This window comes from Stegodyphus dumicola, chromosome X2 (genome assembly GCF_044657685.1).
Source record: "Stegodyphus dumicola isolate Sdum_Otavi_A_Nest chromosome X2, ASM4465768v1".
In the NCBI taxonomy this organism is placed as follows: Eukaryota; Metazoa; Arthropoda; class Arachnida; order Araneae; family Eresidae; genus Stegodyphus; species Stegodyphus dumicola.
In genome coordinates this window covers 203,917,004-203,928,107 of record NC_140781.1, presented here as the reverse complement: position 1 = coordinate 203,928,107, position 11,104 = coordinate 203,917,004, and the positions used below count along the sequence as shown (strand labels likewise).

The 11,104-nt window shown below is 30.3% G+C and overlaps 1 long non-coding RNA gene across 1 annotated transcript; it reads left to right on the top strand.

The window, feature by feature from the left end:
* The first annotated feature begins 2,527 nt into the window (after positions 1–2,527).
* On the top strand, positions 2,528–9,592 carry LOC146993022 (uncharacterized). The gene is made up of 3 exons (XR_015039140.1): positions 2,528–2,640; positions 6,010–6,112; positions 9,482–9,592. It is a non-coding gene; the product is annotated as an uncharacterized LOC146993022 (long non-coding RNA).
* Positions 9,593–11,104: the final 1,512 nt, after the last annotated feature.

Sequence of the window (11,104 nt, the reverse complement as noted above, 5' to 3'; positions counted from 1 at the left end):
TGTTTTGAAAAGCACTCTGAAAGTTTCTTTTGGACTTCTTTCCGTTCTCTTGGCAAATGCATGACAGAATTATTTTTTGAAAAAGCTGATGTCTTTTGCTTATAATAATGACTGATGCAACTGTAACCGTGTTGCTCTAAAGAGCACATGTTTCCCAGTAGTTCTTTTAAAGTGTCCTGTTTTTTCTTTTATTGGGTCAATCTCCGCCAAAAGATCAGATGTTGCTCTTGTGTTATTTAACAATTCCTTCATCTTATCTTCAGTTAAGAGCTCTTCTTCGTAATGAACGCTTTTATTATCAAGGGGTTTTATAAGCACACAATTCTTCTTTTGTAATTTTCTGCTTCATTGTTTGACTTCTCTGTCTTTCATATGTGAAAATTCTTCGGCATCCTTTGCTTTTGAGATTTTAAGATTTTTTAAACTTCATTTTCAGTCGATGGAAATTGTTTAAAGTAGGAGATAAATTCTTTCCGGTGTTGATGGATAAATGTTGAACCACGTATGAATGAAATTCTAGCAGTGGACAAATTAAATGGCTTTTTGAGATATTCTCGATCTTAATTAGGATGAAAATCAGTTATTCCCATTTCTAGATCAGTAGAATTGTTATTTAACATATTTGCAATCTTTTACCATTTTTCTTAAATACTAGTATTATGTAATGGGTTTGAAGTGAATAAAGTAGTTGGCCTAATTTTAAATACACTCAAAATATCTAATTTAGAAACTAACTTAAGTTCGATGATATTTTCCAAATATTTATTTCAGTTTTCTTATATTTCACGCTTTAGTTCTCGAGATTTTCAGAGTGGAAAAATGTACATTACGTTATAGTAAAAATGTATATTCCTTATATTTGTGTAATCTTTTCGCAAAATTAATTTGATTTAAAATGAATTTATAATACCCTTTAATTCAAAGACTTTAGTTTAGTTCTCTCCTTCCCCTCAAGTTTAAGATTTAGTTATTATGTCTGTAAAATGGCTAAATCATAGAACCAGGTATGTTCAATAATTTCTTCATAAGTTTCGTTTCTGAATTTTTAAAATTCTTCTATGAAACTTTTGTAACAGAAGCTGGGATAGAACCAAGGCAGCCAGACAGAATGTCCCTTCCCTGAGTGAAAATTTCTATCATTTCATTGAAAGTGACCTTATAATATTTCAGAATATACCCTCTATCTGTAACACTAATAAATGTATATAGAGTTTTTTTAATGTTTTTATAATGCATGTTTGGTTCTTACAATATTTTGAGCTATTATATTACTAATTCTGTATGTGAATTAATACAGTTTAATGTAGAATGCCTGCTTCAATGCTAAAAGTAAAAGTATTTGAATTATGTTTTACCTTTCGTCTGTTTTCAGACGTAGGTTCTATTCTACAATTTAGAGAATTTCTCTTTATTGGATATCTCACATAGCTGAGAAAATTTCATTCCTATGTTTAGGTTTTATAGTACAATACTTTGAGCATCCCTATATTAGTATATGGCTTTGATTCCTTCGAAAGAAAAAGAATATCTTAGTTTTCTTTAATTTTTGGTCAAAATTTTAGTATGTAGGTAATTACAATTGCTCTTCCACGAAAATGCATTGAAATTTTTTGCATCATTTCAAAATGCTGTATCATTCAATGGCATTTGATGTGATTTAGTTTGATGTATTGAAGCTGGACTCGAACTCGGGCAGCTAGACAATACGTTCTTTCCCTGAGTGAAATATTGCTATAATTTCATTAAAGTGACGTGGTGATATATCAGGAAATTTTCTTGTACATTGGACTAAGTGTTCCTCTCTCATGGATGAGAGTACCTAAGTAAAGGACTTAAAATTAGAAACGGTTCTTACGTTAAAATTCTGAATGAAGTATTTCTTTTATGGTTTATGACTTTTGTTTCCAAGATGTTCTTCGAAATCTGTTTTTAGAATGGTGTTTTTGAGCCCTTTCTAAAAATAAATCTATAAAAGTATATGTGTACAGCGCTTTTCATGTTAATATATTGCGAGTTTGTTTTTACTCTTTTTCGATCTCTTATGTCACTAATTCTGTGTGTGAATTAAGAATATATAACACCTGCTTCAAAGCTAACAGTAAAGTTTATTTTGTTTATTTCTCATTTAAAATTACCTGCTTATTGTCTTTTGATGCCATCTTTCTACCAGCGCTGAAATTATTTAGTCTTCTCGAAGATCATTATCCCTTTTATTCTGTGTATCCGTAATAACTGTCTAATTTTTTTTTCTTTCATTGTTCATGTTGTACCCATACATTAAAACTCTCCTTCACTTACTGTACTTCTGTCGTATTAGGAAAATCATTTGCTTTTCTATCGACTGCAGTCATGATTTTAGTAACAATGTAGCACATTGCTAGAATTTAAAACAAAGGAGGCTACTTTTGAAGTTTTATATATTAAGAAACAATATTAGATATTTCTCTTTGTGTATAATTATTCTTTAATTTCAAAGTAGTTAAAATCTAATGATTCCTTTTCCTCCCCTTGGCCTCTTCTAGTGTAATTTGTCATCATTTTTGTGCACTCTTGGATTGCAGAACATGATATCATGAAAGAAAAAGAACGACGATGGAAAGAACGGAGAAATAATGCAGAGCAAAAAGACATCTGTGGCTGGTAATTCTTGTTTTATATTAACTTTATTTCCACTAGAAATGATTGAATGTTATAATTTGTACGTCCCTTTTCACAATTTGCTTTATATTGGAGTTTTACTAGTTATTAATTTTACACGAACGCTTCACATTATGCTTTAATGTTTAGGGTAGCATTTATGCATTAATTTCTTAGATTTTGAATTTCATATTGAAGTGTCTGAATTGGTGCTTTCTTCATATTGTATTGTAATATTTGAAGTGAGGCGGAACTGTTAATCACACTATAAATATCAGAAGTCTGAGATTTCTTAGAGTTCTGTTGCTTCGTAGTGGTTTCAAATTTACTGCTGTAGCGTAATTTTTTCCAAAGTCGCCTCCTTTCGCATTACTAGAGGCTAAACATTTTCCTCTCTGAGTGGCCTAATATTTTCCCTGTCCAATGGGGTCTTCTCTTCTCAACAGGTCAGTGTAATTGTGTTGCCTGTGTATAAACGAATTTTGTTTCAGTTTTTTCCTAATTTAGAGTCTCTCTATCAAGTGCTGTTTCTCTTAAAAGCCATTGAAAGTTAAATGTTGAACAAAAAAGAAATGTGAATAAAATTTAATTAGTACTCGTAAAGAAAGTTAGTGGAACCAAATTGTCTTCTGTTAAGGCTGCTCAAAATGTGCTTTTTCTTAGTTGTTTTAAGCATACTTTATTATATTTCCCCCTTAATCTGAACTATTTTGTCATATTGTGAAGTTTTATGAACCAATTTGCGAAGATCTATTTAAAATTGATCCCATAACTAAAAATTCATTTTGAAATCAAATCAGAGATGTTTTGATATTATCGAAGTTAAATTCTGCAGATTAAATTTCAACTTTGTTTTGAAAAGCACTCTGAAAGTTTCTTTTGGACTTCTTTCCGTTCTCTTGGCAAATGCATGACAGAATTATTTTTTGAAAAAGCTGATGTCTTTTGCTTATAATAATGACTGATGCAACTGTAACCGTGTTGCTCTAAAGAGCACATGTTTCCCAGTAGTTCTTTTAAAGTGTCCTGTTTTTTCTTTTATTGGGTCAATCTCCGCCAAAAGATCAGATGTTGCTCTTGTGTTATTTAACAATTCCTTCATCTTATCTTCAGTTAAGAGCTCTTCTTCGTAATGAACGCTTTTATTATCAAGGGGTTTTATAAGCACACAATTCTTCTTTTGTAATTTTCTGCTTCATTGTTTGACTTCTCTGTCTTTCATATGTGAAAATTCTTCGGCATCCTTTGCTTTTGAGATTTTAAGATTTTTTAAACTTCATTTTCAGTCGATGGAAATTGTTTAAAGTAGGAGATAAATTCTTTCCGGTGTTGATGGATAAATGTTGAACCACGTATGAATGAAATTCTAGCAGTGGACAAATTAAATGGCTTTTTGAGATATTCTCGATCTTAATTAGGATGAAAATCAGTTATTCCCATTTCTAGATCAGTAGAATTGTTATTTAACATATTTGCAATCTTTTACCATTTTTCTTAAATACTAGTATTATGTAATGGGTTTGAAGTGAATAAAGTAGTTGGCCTAATTTTAAATACACTCAAAATATCTAATTTAGAAACTAACTTAAGTTCGATGATATTTTCCAAATATTTATTTCAGTTTTCTTATATTTCACGCTTTAGTTCTCGAGATTTTCAGAGTGGAAAAATGTACATTACGTTATAGTAAAAATGTATATTCCTTATATTTGTGTAATCTTTTCGCAAAATTAATTTGATTTAAAATGAATTTATAATACCCTTTAATTCAAAGACTTTAGTTTAGTTCTCTCCTTCCCCTCAAGTTTAAGATTTAGTTATTATGTCTGTAAAATGGCTAAATCATAGAACCAGGTATGTTCAATAATTTCTTCATAAGTTTCGTTTCTGAATTTTTAAAATTCTTCTATGAAACTTTTGTAACAGAAGCTGGGATAGAACCAAGGCAGCCAGACAGAATGTCCCTTCCCTGAGTGAAAATTTCTATCATTTCATTGAAAGTGACCTTATAATATTTCAGAATATACCCTCTATCTGTAACACTAATAAATGTATATAGAGTTTTTTTAATGTTTTTATAATGCATGTTTGGTTCTTACAATATTTTGAGCTATTATATTACTAATTCTGTATGTGAATTAATACAGTTTAATGTAGAATGCCTGCTTCAATGCTAAAAGTAAAAGTATTTGAATTATGTTTTACCTTTCGTCTGTTTTCAGACGTAGGTTCTATTCTACAATTTAGAGAATTTCTCTTTATTGGATATCTCACATAGCTGAGAAAATTTCATTCCTATGTTTAGGTTTTATAGTACAATACTTTGAGCATCCCTATATTAGTATATGGCTTTGATTCCTTCGAAAGAAAAAGAATATCTTAGTTTTCTTTAATTTTTGGTCAAAATTTTAGTATGTAGGTAATTACAATTGCTCTTCCACGAAAATGCATTGAAATTTTTTGCATCATTTCAAAATGCTGTATCATTCAATGGCATTTGATGTGATTTAGTTTGATGTATTGAAGCTGGACTCGAACTCGGGCAGCTAGACAATACGTTCTTTCCCTGAGTGAAATATTGCTATAATTTCATTAAAGTGATGTGGTGATATATCAGGAAATTTTCTTGTACATTGGACTAAGTGTTCCTCTCTCATGGATGAGAGTACCTAAGTAAAGGACTTAAAATTAGAAACGGTTCTTACGTTAAAATTCTGAATGAAGTATTTCTTTTATGGTTTATGACTTTTGTTTCCAAGATGTTCTTCGAAATCTGTTTTCGAATGGTGTTTTTGAGACCTTTCTAAAAATAAATCTATAAAAGTATATATGTATAGCGCTTTTAATGTTAATATATTTCGAGTTTGTTTCTTACTCTTTTTTGGATCTGTTATGTCACTAATTCTGTGTGTGAATTAAGAATATATAACACCTGCTTTAAAGCTAACAGTAAAGTTTATTTTGTTTATTTGTCATTTAAAATTACCTGCTTATTGTCTTTTGATGCCATCTTTATACCAGTGCTGAAATTATTTACTCTTCTCGAAGAACATTATCCCTTTTATTCTGTGTATCCATTATAACTGTCTAATTTTTTTTCATTCATTGTTCATGTTTTACCCATACATTAAAACTCCGCTTCGCTTACTGTACTTCTTTCGTATTAGGAAAATCATTTGCTTTTCTACCGACTGCAGTCATGATTTTAGTAACAATGTAGCACATTGCTAGAATTTAAAACAAAGAAGGCTACTTTTGAAGTTTTATATATTAAGAAACAATATTAGATATTTCTCTTTGTGTATAATTATTCTTTAATTTCAAAGTAAGTAAAATCTAATGATTCCTTTTCCTCCCCTTGGCCTCTTCTAGTGTAATTTGTCATCATTTTTGTGCACTCTTGGATTGCAGAACATGATATCATGAAAGAAAAAGAACGGAGAAATAATGCAGAGCAATAAGACATCTGTGGCTGGTAATTCTTGTTTTATATTAACTTTATTTCCACTAGAAATGATTGAATGTTATAATTTGTACGTCCCTTTTCACAATTTGCTTTATATTGGAGTTTTACTAGTTATTAATTTTACACGAACGCTTCACATTATGCTTTAATGTTTAGGGTAGCATTTATGCATTAATTTCTTAGATTTTGAATTTCATATTGAAGTGTCTGAATTGGTGCTTTCTTCATATTGTATTGTAATATTTGAAGTGAGGCGGAACTGTTAATCACACTATAAATATCAGAAGTCTGAGATTTCTTAGAGTTCTGTTGCTTCGTAGTGGTTTCAAATTTACTGCTGTAGCGTAATTTTTTCCAAAGTCGCCTCCTTTCGCATTACTAGAGGCTAAACATTTTCCTCTCTGTGTGGCCTAATATTTTCCCTGTCCAATGGGGTCTTCTCTTCTCAACAGGTCAGTGTAATTGTGTTGCCTGTGTATAAACGAATTTTGTTTCAGTTTTTTCCTAATTTAGAGTCTCTCTATCAAGTGCTGTTTCTCTTAAAAGCCATTGAAAGTTAAATGTTGAACAAAAAAGAAATGTGAATAAAATTTAATTAGTACTCGTAAAGAAAGTTAGTGGAACCAAATTGTCTTCTGTTAAGGCTGCTCAAAATGTGCTTTTTCTTAGTTGTTTTAAGCATACTTTATTATATTTCCCCCTTAATCTGAACTATTTTGTCATATTGTGAAGTTTTATGAACCAATTTGCGAAGATCTATTTAAAATTGATCCCATAACTAAAAATTCATTTTGAAATCAAATCAGAGATGTTTTGATATTATCGAAGTTAAATTCTGCAGATTAAATTTCAACTTTGTTTTGAAAAGCACTCTGAAAGTTTCTTTTGGACTTCTTTCCGTTCTCTTGGCAAATGCATGACAGAATTATTTTTTGAAAAAGCTGATGTCTTTTGCTTATAATAATGACTGATGCAACTGTAACCGTGTCGCTCTAAAGAGCACATGTTTCCCAGTAGTTCTTTTAAAGTGTCCTGTTTTTTCTTTTATTGGGTCAATCTCCGCCAAAAGATCAGATGTTGCTCTTGTGTTATTTAACAATTCCTTCATCTTATCTTCAGTTAAGAGCTCTTCTTCGTAATGAGCGCTTTTATTATCAAGGGGTTTTATAAGCACACAATTCTTCTTTTGTAATTTTCTGATTCATTGTTTGACTTCTCTGTCTTTCATATGTGAAAATTCTTCGGCATCCTTTGCTTTTGAGATTTTAAGATTTTTTAAACTTCATTTTCAGTCGATGGAAATTGTTTAAAGTAGGAGATAAATTCTTTCCGGTGTTGATGGATAAATGTTGAACCACGTATGAATGAAATTCTAGCAGTGGACAAATTAAATGGCTTTTTGAGATATTCTCGATCTTAATTAGGATGAAAATCAGTTATTCCCATTTCTAGATCAGTAGAATTGTTATTTAACATATTTGCAATCTTTTACCATTTTTCTTAAATACTAGTATTATGTAATGGGTTTGAAGTGAATAAAGTAGTTGGCCTAATTTTAAATACACTCAAAATATCTAATTTAGAAACTAACTTAAGTTCGATGATATTTTCCAAATATTTATTTCAGTTTTCTTATATTTCACGCTTTAGTTCTCGAGATTTTCAGAGTGGAAAAATGTACATTACGTTATAGTAAAAATGTATATTCCTTATATTTGTGTAATCTTTTCGCAAAATTAATTTGATTTAAAATGAATTTATAATACCCTTTAATTCAAAGACTTTAGTTTAGTTCTCTCCTTCCCCTCAAGTTTAAGATTTAGTTATTATGTCTGTAAAATGGCTAAATCATAGAACCAGGTATGTTCAATAATTTCTTCATAAGTTTCGTTTCTGAATTTTTAAAATTCTTCTATGAAACTTTTGTAACAGAAGCTGGGATAGAACCAAGGCAGCCAGACAGAATGTCCCTTCCCTGAGTGAAAATTTCTATCATTTCATTGAAAGTGACCTTATAATATTTCAGAATATACCCTCTATCTGTAACACTAATAAATGTATATAGAGTTTTTTTAATGTTTTTATAATGCATGTTTGGTTCTTACAATATTTTGAGCTATTATATTACTAATTCTGTATGTGAATTAATACAGTTTAATGTAGAATGCCTGCTTCAATGCTAAAAGTAAAAGTATTTGAATTATGTTTTACCTTTCGTCTGTTTTCAGACGTAGGTTCTATTCTACAATTTAGAGAATTTCTCTTTATTGGATATCTCACATAGCTGAGAAAATTTCATTCCTATGTTTAGGTTTTATAGTACAATACTTTGAGCATCCCTATATTAGTATATGGCTTTGATTCCTTCGAAAGAAAAAGAATATCTTAGTTTTCTTTAATTTTTGGTCAAAATTTTAGTATGTAGGTAATTACAATTGCTCTCCCACGAAAATGCATTGAAATTTTTTGCATCATTTCAAAATGCTGTATCATTCAATGGCATTTGATGTGATTTAGTTTGATGTATTGAAGCTGGACTCGAACTCGGGCAGCTAGACAATACGTTCTTTCCCTGAGTGAAATATTGCTATAATTTCATTAAAGTGACGTGGTGATATATCAGGAAATTTTCTTGTACATTGGACTAAGTGTTCCTCTCTCATGGATGAGAGTACCTAAGTAAAGGACTTAAAATTAGAAACGGTTCTTACGTTAAAATTCTGAATGAAGTATTTCTTTTATGGTTTATGACTTTTGTTTCCAAGATGTTCTTCGAAATCTGTTTTCGAATGGTGTTTTTGAGACCTTTCTAAAAATAAATCTATAAAAGTATATATGTATAGCGCTTTTAATGTTAATATATTTCGAGTTTGTTTCTTACTCTTTTTTGGATCTGTTATGTCACTAATTCTGTGTGTGAATTAAGAATATATAACACCTGCTTTAAAGCTAACAGTAAAGTTTATTTTGTTTATTTGTCATTTAAAATTACCTGCTTATTGTCTTTTGATGCCATCTTTATACCAGTGCTGAAATTATTTACTCTTCTCGAAGAACATTATCCCTTTTATTCTGTGTATCCATTATAACTGTCTAATTTTTTTTCATTCATTGTTCATGTTTTACCCATACATTAAAACTCCGCTTCGCTTACTGTACTTCTTTCGTATTAGGAAAATCATTTGCTTTTCTACCGACTGCAGTCATGATTTTAGTAACAATGTAGCACATTGCTAGAATTTAAAACAAAGAAGGCTACTTTTGAAGTTTTATATATTAAGAAACAATATTAGATATTTCTCTTTGTGTATAATTATTCTTTAATTTCAAAGTAAGTAAAATCTAATGATTCCTTTTCCTCCCCTTGGCCTCTTCTAGTGTAATTTGTCATCATTTTTGTGCACTCTTGGATTGCAGAACATGATATCATGAAAGAAAAAGAACGGAGAAATAATGCAGAGCAATAAGACATCTGTGGCTGGTAATTCTTGTTTTATATTAACTTTATTTCCACTAGAAATGATTGAATGTTATAATTTGTACGTCCCTTTTCACAATTTGCTTTATATTGGAGTTTTACTAGTTATTAATTTTACACGAACGCTTCACATTATGCTTTAATGTTTAGGGTAGCATTTATGCATTAATTTCTTAGATTTTGAATTTCATATTGAAGTGTCTGAATTGGTGCTTTCTTCATATTGTATTGTAATATTTGAAGTGAGGCGGAACTGTTAATCACACTATAAATATCAGAAGTCTGAGATTTCTTAGAGTTCTGTTGCTTCGTAGTGGTTTCAAATTTACTGCTGTAGCGTAATTTTTTCCAAAGTCGCCTCCTTTCGCATTACTAGAGGCTAAACATTTTCCTCTCTGTGTGGCCTAATATTTTCCCTGTCCAATGGGGTCTTCTCTTCTCAACAGGTCAGTGTAATTGTGTTGCCTGTGTATAAACGAATTTTGTTTCAGTTTTTTCCTAATTTAGAGTCTCTCTATCAAGTGCTGTTTCTCTTAAAAGCCATTGAAAGTTAAATGTTGAACAAAAAAGAAATGTGAATAAAATTTAATTAGTACTCGTAAAGAAAGTTAGTGGAACCAAATTGTCTTCTGTTAAGGCTGCTCAAAATGTGCTTTTTCTTAGTTGTTTTAAGCATACTTTATTATATTTCCCCCTTAATCTGAACTATTTTGTCATATTGTGAAGTTTTATGAACCAATTTGCGAAGATCTATTTAAAATTGATCCCATAACTAAAAATTCATTTTGAAATCAAATCAGAGATGTTTTGATATTATCGAAGTTAAATTCTGCAGATTAAATTTCAACTTTGTTTTGAAAAGCACTCTGAAAGTTTCTTTTGGACTTCTTTCCGTTCTCTTGGCAAATGCATGACAGAATTATTTTTTGAAAAAGCTGATGTCTTTTGCTTATAATAATGACTGATGCAACTGTAACCGTGTCGCTCTAAAGAGCACATGTTTCCCAGTAGTTCTTTTAAAGTGTCCTGTTTTTTCTTTTATTGGGTCAATCTCCGCCAAAAGATCAGATGTTGCTCTTGTGTTATTTAACAATTCCTTCATCTTATCTTCAGTTAAGAGCTCTTCTTCGTAATGAGCGCTTTTATTATCAAGGGGTTTTATAAGCACACAATTCTTCTTTTGTAATTTTCTGATTCATTGTTTGACTTCTCTGTCTTTCATATGTGAAAATTCTTCGGCATCCTTTGCTTTTGAGATTTTAAGATTTTTTAAACTTCATTTTCAGTCGATGGAAATTGTTTAAAGTAGGAGATAAATTCTTTCCGGTGTTGATGGATAAATGTTGAACCACGTATGAATGAAATTCTAGCAGTGGACAAATTAAATGGCTTTTTGAGATATTCTCGATCTTAATTAGGATGAAAATCAGTTATTCCCATTTCTAGATCAGTAGAATTGTTATTTAACATATTTGCAATCTTTTACCATTTTTCTTAAATACTAGTATTATGTAATGGGTTTG